This window comes from Protopterus annectens, chromosome 6.part0, assembly GCF_019279795.1.
Source record: "Protopterus annectens isolate FY-2018-M chromosome 6.part0, PAN1.0, whole genome shotgun sequence".
In the NCBI taxonomy this organism is placed as follows: Eukaryota; Metazoa; Chordata; order Ceratodontiformes; family Protopteridae; genus Protopterus; species Protopterus annectens.
The window spans coordinates 13,475,975-13,488,364 of NC_056737.1; the positions used below are offsets into that span (position 1 = coordinate 13,475,975).

The window sequence follows — 12,390 nt, forward strand, 5'->3', positions numbered from 1 at the left end:
GAAGGATTTTCAAAGATAGCAAGACCCCTCAACCATTTGCTCCAAAATGATGAGAAAGCAGATGAAAGAGATGAAGATATTCTTGTGAAAAACCTAAGGGACCGAGAGGTTCTAAAGAACTCATCGAGAGTCGTTGGGCTCCTAAGTGCGAAGAGTCATTTGAACAGCTTAAGTATTGCCTCACACATGCCCCTGTGCTGGCATATGCTGACTCAACAAAGCCATACACTTTACATGTGGATGCTAGCAGGGATGGCTCAGGAGGAGTCCTTTACCAGGAGTATGACAAGAAGCTGAGACCTGTGGCTTTTATCAGTCAGAGTTTATCCCCCACAGAAAGAAACTACCCTGCACACAAGTTGGAATTCCTTGCCTTAAAGTGGGCAGTTGTGGACAACCTGCATGACTATCACTGTGGGGCTGAATTTGAAGTTCAGACTGACAACAGTCCTCTGACATACATCCAGACCACTGCAAAGCTAGATGCTACTGGCCACAGATGGATGGCAGCTCTATGCAACTATAATTTCAGTTTGAAATATCGGCCAGGACACGAAAATGGAGATGCTGATAGTCTGTCCAGAAGACCTCAGGGAGATTTACACCCCGACGATGAATGGGTGGAAACTCCAGCACCAGGGGTGAGAGCTATATGTCAGATTGCAACCTGTTATCAACACACTGAGTGTTGGGCCCAGAGGTTGGGTCTGTCTGCAGCAAGCATACCCCAAGCTTATTGTAATCTGGTCACTTTACAGGCTTCATCGCTACCAGCTTTGAGTAACAGTGACCTCAGGAGAGATCAAAGAGAAGACCCCTTAGGTCAGCTGGTGGTAGCTGCTTTAGAGAAGAAACAAGTTAATATGCTTCGCATGGATATTCATCCTCTGGCAAGACTTTTGGGCAAAGAATGGAACAGAATCCAGATATAGAATGGACTAGTGTATAGGAGATCTCCAAGTGCACTCGGTAGTGAAAAATGGCAATTGTTGCTTCTTCAGAAGTATAGAAAAGTAGTACTCCAGTCATTGCATGATGAACATGGTCATCTTGGTTATGACAGAACTATGGGGATGGTACGAGACAGGTTCTACTGGCCATGCATGAAGCAAGATGTTGAGAATTATTGTTGTACATGCCTTTGTTGCATTCAGAGAACCACTTTGCCAACCAGAGCTGCCTCGTTGGGTCAAATAGAAAGTAGTGAACCCATGGAACTGGTCTGTATAGATTTTCTGTGCATTGAACTGGATGAAGGTGGGATCAGTAATGTGCTGTTGGTGACAGACTACTATATCAGATATGCTCAAGCATTTCCCACTCTCAATCAGAAAGCTATTACAGTGGTGAAACTACTAGTTGAGAAGTTCTTTGTACACTATGGCCTGACAAAAAGGATACACTCTGATCAAGGATGTGATTTTGAGAGCAAGCTTGTCCATGAACTACTCAGTTTGTTGGGAGTCCAAAAAAGCCACACCATTCCTTATCATCCTGAAGGGGATCCACAGCCTGAGCGTTTCAACAGTACTTTACTAGACATATTGGGACACTATCTGCTGAGAAAAAGAGTCAATGGAGTAGACATGTCGCCACAGTGGTGCATGCTTACAACAGTACTAAAAATTATGCTACAGGATTCTTGCCTTACTTCTTAATGTTTGGAAGAGAAGCTCGTCTTCCTGTTGATATCACCTTTGGAGTCACAGCTGATAATACACCAGTGCGATCTCATGGCAGTTATGTGGAGAGACTCAAGAAGAACATCAGACAAGCTTATGAGCTTGCTGAAAAATCAACAGGACAAAAACAGCGAAAAAAGGCTCACTATGACAAAACAGTAAAGATGCATGACTTGCAGCCAGAGGACAGAGTTCTTTTGAGAAATTTGGGACTACAAGGAAAGCATAAACTAGCTGACCGCTGGGGATCTGAGATTTACATAATTTGTTCTCAGCTACCTAATATCCCTGTCTACCAAGTTTACTTGGCACTGCAACAACTTAATGCCTTTGGTAAAATCAGTGAGATTCATGAATCCGGAATCCAGAATGGCTCAGCGGAAGCCTAACTCAAGGCAATCCAGAAGGCTAAGGCGGAGAGGAACTATCCTCTTCAATGTTCAAGAGCTTATGCTTCCACCTGCTGAAGGAGAGGACAGTGATGATGACTGGGGTTTCATTGGGCTTTTTTATGAGGACATTCAAGACCCCGTGGGCTGTAATCTCGATGTAAATGCACTGGAATTCATTCCTTGACATTTTGAGCAGTCCAGACCTAACAATAGGCTAAGAAATGTTTCTGTGCCTCATGCAGAACCTGATACTGATGGAGGCCCTGCCATGCAAACTTCAGAAAATAGTGCTGAGGACAGTCATACCGTTATGAAAAATGAAAGTGAAGTTATACAAGAGGAGATCTTAGAAGTAGACAATATGCTTACTGAAGAACTGGACATTAAATATTATGTGAGTAATAAACCTTCCAAGCAAATTTCCTTAGCTGTCTCTTCCGAACCAAAACTGCAGAGACTGATTCAGCCCCCACAGAGACTTACATATAACAGTCTGGGACATAGTACACAGGAACCTGTGACCACAGCTCATCAGAGAGTCTGCGCCCATGGTCCCTATGCCTCCTACTCCAGTGGTGACACCCCATCCCAAGTTAAGTATAAGACTGATTATCCTTGGTGGAATGTACCTTTTGAATGCAAAAATATTGCTAAGTTCTTAGGGGGACCCAAGATTTTCAAGTGGGGGAGAGTGTAGCTCCCACTGTATTTCATTGTAGAAGTAATAGACTGTAGTTTTTCATTAAACCACAAGGTGGAACTCTTTTCAGGAATATAAAAGACAATTTTGAAAGTGAAAGAGGAGACTGGAACACTAGCTGAAGGAGGGAAGACTGAAACAGGGAGCTGAAGGGAAAAAGGTCCTTGCAGCATGACTGTATTTTTTTTCTAGTGGTTTGGGCCAGGGAAGTGAAGTGGCAGATTGTGTCTGCCTTTTGCTGAAAACCTGGATGATGGTATTTTGGGTAATCAGGAGAGAAGTCTGAAACCAGTAGTTCCATGCCTGCATAGAGGGAGTTCCTTTGGGCCTAGTACAGAGAAACCATAGATGATTGCCAGAGTTCTGGCAGGTCATTTTTCTACTTTTCTCATCAGAAGAACCACGGTGCCTGGACACTAGGATATTATTGACAGAGTGGTGAGAGGCTCTGGCTGTCATTTTATATTTTTTATAAGATTGTGGACCCCCCCCCCAAAAAAAATGCTTTGTGGATTACAAATAACTGGGATCCATATGAGCTCCAACCTGGGCCCCTTAATTCCAGCAGAAGACTGTAAGTAGTCACTGGCCAGTGAACAGGGTATAATAGAGTGTTTCATAGTTGGTCTGTTTAGAACTGATCAAGGGGGTTGAGGGTGTTAGTACTGCTCAATGACATTGCATTTTCTCATATCTGTATTGTTGCATTATAAATCCGCATTGTTCAATGACATTGCATTTTGCTCGTGTTAGTACTGCTGCCTTCAAGAATTTTGCTGCTGAATGATATTGCATTTTCTCATATCTGTATTGTGGTATTATAACTCTTTTATTGCTTAATGACATTGCATTTTCCCCATGTTTGTATTGCTGCATTATAAAACTTTACTGCTTATTGATATTGCCTTCTTTGTGCATGTTTGAATGTCAAGACCTTTTTCTGTTGAGTTCTGGGAAAGAGGGTGAATGTATGTTTTCATTGCATGCATATCTCACCTTGCCTTATTGCTAACTGGTGCACTGTTGAAATAATTTGTTTGTGGTTGTGCTATTGCCTTTTAAACTAAAGATGTGTCCCCTAAAATAAAATCTGCCATTCTTGCCACCTTGGTGTGTTGGGCCTAAGGGGTGTCACCAGAGTCAGGTATGAAGAAATCCATATCTACTTCAGCTACACCTGCGGGTGTGCAACATAGGTTTTCTTGAAATTGACTGTATGCATAAGTCAACAATAATGAGACTGCAAATATGTTTGTTGTGATACTCACATCCAAATATACTGAAAGTTCTAAATCATGCAGAAAACATGTCTAAGATGACACTGTCCAGCTTAGCATTTTAGAAAGAAACAGAAATGGAAATCAAACCAGAGGTAGGGAAAATAGCAACAGAAAGTGCCAAAAATGATTAGTGTATAAGAATCATTGTGTTTTTTAACAATATAACAGCTATGAATGAAAAACTGTACAGTGATGTAATTTATATAGATTTAACTTCAGTATTTGACAGGGTCATACACAAAACACTGATCAGTACATTACAACAACTTCATATTGATTTATTATTGATAAGATGGATAGCTGCATGACTTACAAATAGGATATGGCAAATATCATACAACAATTGGACAGATGAAATTCTTGGTTACAGTCAAGAGTGTCCCACAGGGCAGTCCTAGGCCTTTATTTATTTAGATTGTATCCTTCAGACCTATATTTTTCATCTGAGGTGTTCTATAGTCTGTACACAGATAATATGAAATTGGGTAAACTGATTACATGTGTTACAGATAGGGCATATCTGCAAAAGAGCTTGATTAAATTGACCATTTGGGCACAGAAGAAAATATGCTGATAAATACATAAAAAACTAAGCGCATGAGATTTGGGAGACATAAATTGAAAGGTAAATATTTAATACAGCACACAGTCATTGAAACTGTAGACTCATTTAAGCACGTTGGCATATGGGTAGATGCAGCTTTGATTTTTTCTAACCATATCAACCATTTGGTTGCTGATAGTTGTAGAACTATACATTGTATAAAAAGATTTATTAAGTCTAGGAAATCAGAAATGAAGTCATTGTTAATTACAGTAGACCCAAACTCAAATATGGCATAACTATATGGAAACCTTATAAGAAAACAAGCATGAGTAAACCGGAAAGAATACAGTGGAAATATACCAAGAGCATCAACAGATGTGAAAATTTAAGTCATTATGAAAGACAAAAATATCTGAACTTGTACAGTGTCTCTTACAGATATTTAAGAGGAGATCTTATTCAGGTATATAGGGCACTTAGAGACAACTACCTCTGGGAATGTTTGGGGTATTAAAAAGTACTAGAGAATCATCAGACAACCTGTGTAGAAGATTCTATAGAAATGAGAAATGTACTGATTGGTTCTCTGACAGAGCAGCTGATATGTGGAACAGACGACCAAATCACATTAAAGCAAGCACTAGTTTGGATATTTTTAAGAACAGCCTGGACACTTACTATGGGAACAACTGTTTTGGTAAATTAGTAGGCTAAAAGGGCATTAATGCCAATGCTTGAAATATTTGTATGTGTAGGTATGATCAAAGGAAAAGGAAGGAAGCTAGAAAACTCATAATTATAGTGTTAAGTACCGAGAACTGCTGGAACAACCACATGTTGATCAAGATTTGATGTAGGAATGGCTAATCACGGGTCACTTTAAACCAAAAGATGAAAGGTTAACAACAATAGCTCAAGACTGTGAAATGCATACTTTCTGGTTTGCAGTCTATCAAAAATGGGAGATAAAGAAAAATGCAGGTTCTGTAGTACAGAACTAGAAACTTGTAAATCATGCTGCTGGTTACAATATACTTATGGCTGAAAGTCTGTAAACTGAAAGGGAAAATAATGTTACAGGATTGTTACCACTATGGATTGTATAAAGACTGCAACATACAGGTAGCTGAGAAGCATTTGAACTTGATCCACAAAGAACTAATAAAGATTAAGTTCTGATCACATGCGATCATCAAATACCAATAGTCACGAAAGTAGAAGCAAGAAATTCAAATATTGTAGTAAAAAAGGACAAAGTATTCACTGGAATAATTATACCTAGACATTATACTGCCCTATGTACTGATACATGAATAGTTATAAAACATAATGATATGCAAACAAAAAACAGCAACATGGAATTAAGACACTCACATAGTTCCAACAGTAGTATGAGTACCAGGGCTAATAAAAATGAATTTTCAAGAACACTTAAATATGCTGTTGTTGCACAAAATTCTAGCTGAACTTGAGAAGAAGACAATTCTGAATACACTGTGGGTGCTCAGAAGTCACTCTTGGCAAATGTCATAGACTGAAACAATCGTAATTTTATGAACTTTAATTGTACCCTGACATAGGAATGGGTCCATTCCTTTCATGGTGTTAGAAACTTAGAAACACTGAACATTTGGAAAAATTAAAAATATATATATAGTGTGCTGAATGTTAACAGTGATAGTGAGTTGTAACAGTGACAGTGAGTCATAACAGATGTGATGGCAAGAGTTAAGTAGTGTATAAATTAATTAACTGTATGGGTATAAAATGCACCATGATATAAAACAGTTCATAGGTTCATAGGCAAGTACTAGGCTATCTGCCCTAGGGCATTTATAAGCCTAGCCAGAATGTGTTGGCTTTCGGCACCCCCTTAGATTAGTTCCCTGTGCCTCTGTCCAGCAGAGCCATTAGTTCCCTGCGCCACTGTCCAGCAGAGCCACTGCAGTGATCCCCGGGGTAAATTTTCTGTTTCCCATCCACCCGTCAATGTTTCTCTTGAAGAGTGTTAGTGAGGGGCTCTGTCTGATGTATATTGGAATCCTGTTCCAAAGCATGGGGAGTCTCTGAGACAGGAATCTATCCCTCCAGCATGTCCTATTTATCCTTGTGGTGAGGTTTATATCTCTAGAGCGTGTGGCTCTCCAGGATTTGTTTTTTGTTTTTTAGGTGGAGCATGTCCATCAATTCTGGGTTGGACATGGTCTTGTATGTCAGGCAGAGGTCACCTCTGAGTAAACGGTATGCAACTGAGTACATTTGGAAATAGTATATTAACATGTAGTGTGCTGAATGCTGCTAGTGACAGTACCACACACAAAAAAAAATAAAAGTAAACTTCATTAATGCTGTTGGTTGCAGATGATACTATCAGCCAAGTCTCTGACCAAACCTGCACAAATAATCTGTAGAGGTTCTCTTCTTCACAACAGCATCATGAGGTGGGTGCCTGAGTAAGCATTCCTACCAACACTATGGCTGGAATTTGTTACTGCCTATTCTGTGGGCAGACCTCTCAACTGTCCTTATTTTGGAGACATTTTTCTATTTTCAGGCCTGATTTACCCCTGAACAGGATATCCCTATTTTTAGGCTTCATTTACCTCTTCATACAATTTTCTGACTCTCCCTCATCACACATGATTTTTGAAGCTGTTTAGTACACAGTAAACCACACTACATGACTACCATACTAGTGGCACCAATAATTTTTATTTATTTATTTGACATTTCTTTACCTGGCCCAGGTAGAAAATTGCTGTAGGCATAATATAATTAATAACCTACATAATATTTACATACCAAGTACAATACAAAATGATGATGAAATTGTACACTAGAGTTTTTTTTAACTGCAGAAACTTACAAGTAACATGAGACTCTATACACAAGATAAATACAGTAAAACAGGTATATTCCAATGAAATACACTGAACAAACCAAAAGTAAGATAACGTTGTTAGAGATAACAGAGTATAACAGATAATACACCTGTACATCAGGTATATAATAGACTAAGAAAACAGGGGAGAAAACAAAAGTGAGATTAAATAAAGAGTTACTACAGTTAGTGAGAGAGGAGAAAAAGTAAGGAGCAACAGGAAAAGTGGTGGGAGATCATAATAATTAGAGAATGGCTACAGAAAAGGTAAAGGAAAGAAAATAGAACGAAATGATAAATAATGTCAGCCTGTAGTAAACCAAGCACAGAGCGAGGAGATGAGGAGGATCTTTGAACATGTGACTACAAGGCACTGACCTATATCAATGGGAAAGATGTTCCAGGCATTAGCCACTGGGAGAAGGAGTATAGGCTGTGACCTATGGATTTTTTTGGCTTATAGATTTCAAGGAGTTTTTTTTTTTCAGATGAGCAAAATGGGCGGCTTGGGAGGTAATTGTTAAGAATGCTGCTAGCTGTTGGACAGAATGAAGATTTGTGTATCATTTTATGACCAAGGATAAGCTAAGTAAACTTGAGGTAGTGAGGTAACACAAGCCAGTTTAATGATTTTGAGGGCAGAGCAGTGATAGAAAATGTGTGTCTGACTGGCTGTAAATCTAGCTATAGTGTTATAGTAGAACTTTACTTTTGCTCTTAGCGAGATCTGAATATTGTTACGAATGGGCGAGGAAGTAGGGGAAGAAAGAGTTATGCATTGGTGAGAGTAACTGTACAAGAGTTGGTCAGTACACTTTTTGATCTGTAGAGCATACAAAGTTTTTGGTGTTTTTTAAACACTGTTTTGAAAATGAAGATAACATTTCAGTTCATCATCTAGAGATACAACTTCTATTTTGATGTTGTTGAGAGAAGACATTTTGAAGGTATTTTTAGTTGTGTTCAAGATTTGGGGAGAAATAAGTGTAATTTATTTATTTGTTTATTATTTAAAGAAAGAGGACTCCTATCACATCTTTATATGAAGCAAAATAAATGACCTCGTGTGCAAGAATTTTGCAATACAGGTCCTTTAAGTTTACATATTTACACTGTATTTTTGATACTAAGTTTATACTTTCATTCATTTGGCCACTCTCAGTTTTTAAATATGTTTCTGTGTAGTATCCTACATTCCTACTGGAAGCAGGAAGAATTATTTGCCTGTTTCCTATTTTCATTGTCTGCAGGTTGAGAGATATGCTTGTGGGGTAGTACCTCCCAAAGTACCAGTGTACTTCATACTGTGTAACGCAGCATAAATGTAGCAGGAAATGAGCACTGTCTAGCCATGCAAATAGCCAGTTCCTGACAACTTTTTTTTACCCATAGTACTGCCTGTCAATCATTGGCACCCCCTCCTCAACAATGGACTCGTTTGTTTCCCATCACTGGGTCGAAAAACTGCCAGATGTCATCAATTAGGCAGCCAAGCATCATACAGCGTGTGTAAAGCTCCCCATTGCACGGCATCTGCAACGGGAACGCTTAAAGCTTCACAAACTAAGCGGAGTAGCTTCTAAAAATACAGCAACCAATAGTCAACATACAGTCTATAATCAGAGTTGGTCATCAGTGCCCTTGTGTGTCTTGGGAAAAACACAAGTGCATTTTATAAGTAATTGTTTGCCTGTATGCGGTTAACTTTTTTTTTCCAGGGGACTACTCATGAATTAAGCTAGATACCACACATCACTAGGATCAATTAACTCTTTTTTTATACAATTCCACAGCAAGCCTAACAGAGATACTTAACTGCACGATACTTACTAATAGGAGAGACTAAGGCTCTATCGTCATTTCCTGTCTAAACATCGGATAATTTCGTTGAAATATGTGACGGGTTAGTTGTTGATTTGCCAGTAGTAAGAACCGGGATTTTTAATTTGTGGAAGTACGTATTATTATTATTAGGATGCATACAGTAGGAATAAGGGTATATTTTGTGTCATATATATATAAAATTACAAAACTATATATATATATTACAGTGAAAATTATTTTCGTGCTTTGTTTTGAGAGTTCTGCGAGGCTGGGGATTGTTCTTTTTTCCTCAAAGCTGGTTGCAGTTAATGGTTGATTTGCAAATTACACAGACTGTTTGCCTGGTTTCAGCATTAAAATGTTTATACCACTTATGTTTATTATTTGCAGTATAACGCAAAGTCTGAGACCTAACCTATAACTAATGTGGGAATGCAACCATTTTTAAGTTGACTTTTTTAATACGACACGACTTTGGAACTCTGTTCTAATTTAAGGGTTGGTTTGTATTAAAGTGGTCTGGTTAAGCTTCAAGAACTCGTAGCGTGGCAGTTCCCAAAATGAACTACGGATATGCAAATTTGCTTATGTGGTGCAGGTGCTGCAGACTAGTACTGATCGTATATTGCACATTCTTGTGCACGATGGTCTTGAAAGGCTCTAGAAATATGCCTCTACTGTCCAGATTTTCGTAGTTTGTACCTCATAAAATGGGTGGTTTTGTGGCAAATCCTAGAGGAGGACTGAAGTCCCTAAATAATGACAGGACATTTGAGATTTAGATATCCTAGCCTTTAGAAAATGCATGCTAATACAACACCTGTTCTAACAACGTTTTAAGTTTGTAAAAGCAATATTTAAAATTGACCCCTATTATTGGCCCCTCCCCCCATTATTTTTGGCTTTGCTCAGATTTATAGCTTTATGAGGTTCAGATGTATGTCTAGAAAACCGTTACTTATTAACAGGAGGCTGAAATTTAAAAAAAATCTTAATTTTTGTTATTGTTTGCAACTGGGTCACTCTTGTCAGTCTTCTGTCACTTTCCAAATGGTTCAGTGTGGCATTTTTGGCTAAAGCATACTTGGTGGGTTTTGCATTAGAATATTACCCTACCAGATGCATAATAGGAAGGACCGCCCAAACCCCGCCCAGCACTCTGCATAATATTTACATTTAGAAGCGCTTTGAATAAACATCGGAAGACCATCGTCATAAAAATCAGCATGCTAAACACTGTAATTATCTCGATACAAATTGCATATTAAAATTAAATCTTAGATTAAATAATTTGCCCATTTAATTTTCAGTAAGTTAGTAAAAAGTCAAATCCGTTACGTGTGATTTTTCATCTCTGATTTGGGATGAGTTGCCTTTTTTATAAGTGTAGTGAATTTAGGTATGTTTATTGCATACGAGTTTTTAAATGAACGAAATACTGTTAAATGTGTTTTTCCTGCTTTGTGAAATTTCACGAGGTAACACGATCATTTCTTAAGATCAGGTGTTTGTCTTTAGTTGGTTTATAAAGCTTATTATCTTAAACAGGAGGGATTTGACAGTAGTTCGGTGTTGAAATTTGAAATGCTTTTTTACTTTTCTGAATGTCGCAATTAAGAGCTGCTAGTTTTGCAGGATCCCTGTTGTGCACACAAAGTATCCTATGGCTTTATGCCCGAGTTCGCACACAGAGGTCAGGTCATTCCTTTGAAAAACTTAAATTTCCTGGATGGGGTATACTGCTTGAGAGGTGGGTTGCGTGCGTGCGTGTGTTTGGGGGGGGGGGGGGGGTGTAACCAAACGTATATGGCATGTCAGATAATTCATTACATAAAAAAGGTTTTCTGAAAAGAATGGATACGCTTCTTTCAATGTTTAATCTTGTTTACACTGCAAATCGGAGCACATGTATCGTTTTTGCTGCACTTTTTAATATTATTACTAAAAACGAAAACGACTTGTTAATGTTTTGTTTGAAAATGCGCTGGTACAATTGTATTCTGCTTAACACTTTGGTTGTTTGCATGGAGAGCAGCCATGTGAAGTGGGGGAGTGCAGGGGGGCTTGCACCCCTCCAAAAGCAATTACTGCACAAAATTGTAATTGGAGATACCATAAAAAAGCATGAAGCCTGTGTTTAAAAAAAAAATAATAATAAAAGGCCAGAGAATGAATATTTACATAACAGTATTTCGTTCATTTAAAAACTCGTATGCAATAAACATACGTAAATTCATTATAATTATAAAAAGGCAACTCATCCCGGGCCTCCGCTGAAAATGGACCTACGTCCAGTCGGACACTCCGGTCAACAAAACACAAATACATGCGAGAGATGCAACTATACGGCCAAACTGGAGGCTGAGCTCTCTCAACTTAGGACTGGCAAGACCAGACAGGAGGAGAAGGTTACCACACACACTATAGACCCAGTCTCACATAGTACCATCACAACCTCAAATCATACACATAAACACACAAAGACATACTCGGAGGCTCTGATCAGAAATCTACCAAAACAGCAGAGGCCACCAAAGCAGACACCCAAACAACCACCACCTCAGAACACAACACCTGCAACACATAGACCTCACAGTCAGAGTGTCAAACAGTAACAGCCCTTAAGGCCAAACACAATGCCAGACACACTAGTCATTGGTGACTCCATAGTCAGACACACTGACGCCCCGCTCACCAGACTGAGTAAGGAGAGAGTTACAGTAAGCTGCCTGTCGGGCGCTAGAATCCGCCACATAACGCAAGCACTCAGGTCTCTCAACAGCAGGTACAAATACGACTCAGTCATTGTCCACGCTGGTGTAAACGACCTGAGACGCACCTCCTTGGACTACATGAAAAGAGACATTGAGGAGCTCTCTGATTATGTAGCCCAGGCAGGTATGACCCTGACCTTGAGCAGTATCCTACCTTCACCAAGAATGATGCCACAATACAGAGATAAGATGATCAGCTTTAACAATTGGCTTAAACTCTGGTGTCATTCAAAGGGGATCCAATGTCTGTCTGCCTGGGATGACATGCTGGACAAGCCACGCTGCTTCAAGGGACGGCTTGCACCTGTCA

General features: G+C 39.1%; 1 protein-coding gene across 6 annotated transcripts in view; it reads left to right on the forward strand.

Annotated features, from left to right (window-relative positions):
• The first annotated feature begins 8,996 nt into the window (after positions 1 to 8,996).
• The window catches only part of G2E3 (G2/M-phase specific E3 ubiquitin protein ligase), a 1,254,036-nt gene continuing 1,250,642 nt past the window's right edge, over positions 8,997 to 12,390 (forward strand). For 2 of the 6 annotated variants that reach the window (XM_044073801.1, XM_044073804.1), the window contains exon 1: positions 9,000 to 9,436. The gene's annotated coding sequence lies outside the window, so the exon portion shown is untranslated. Of the gene's footprint in view, positions 9,437 to 12,390 lie in introns of all 6 variants that reach the window. The other 4 variants (XM_044073802.1, XM_044073805.1, XM_044073806.1 and 1 more) reach the window with 3 other exon arrangements.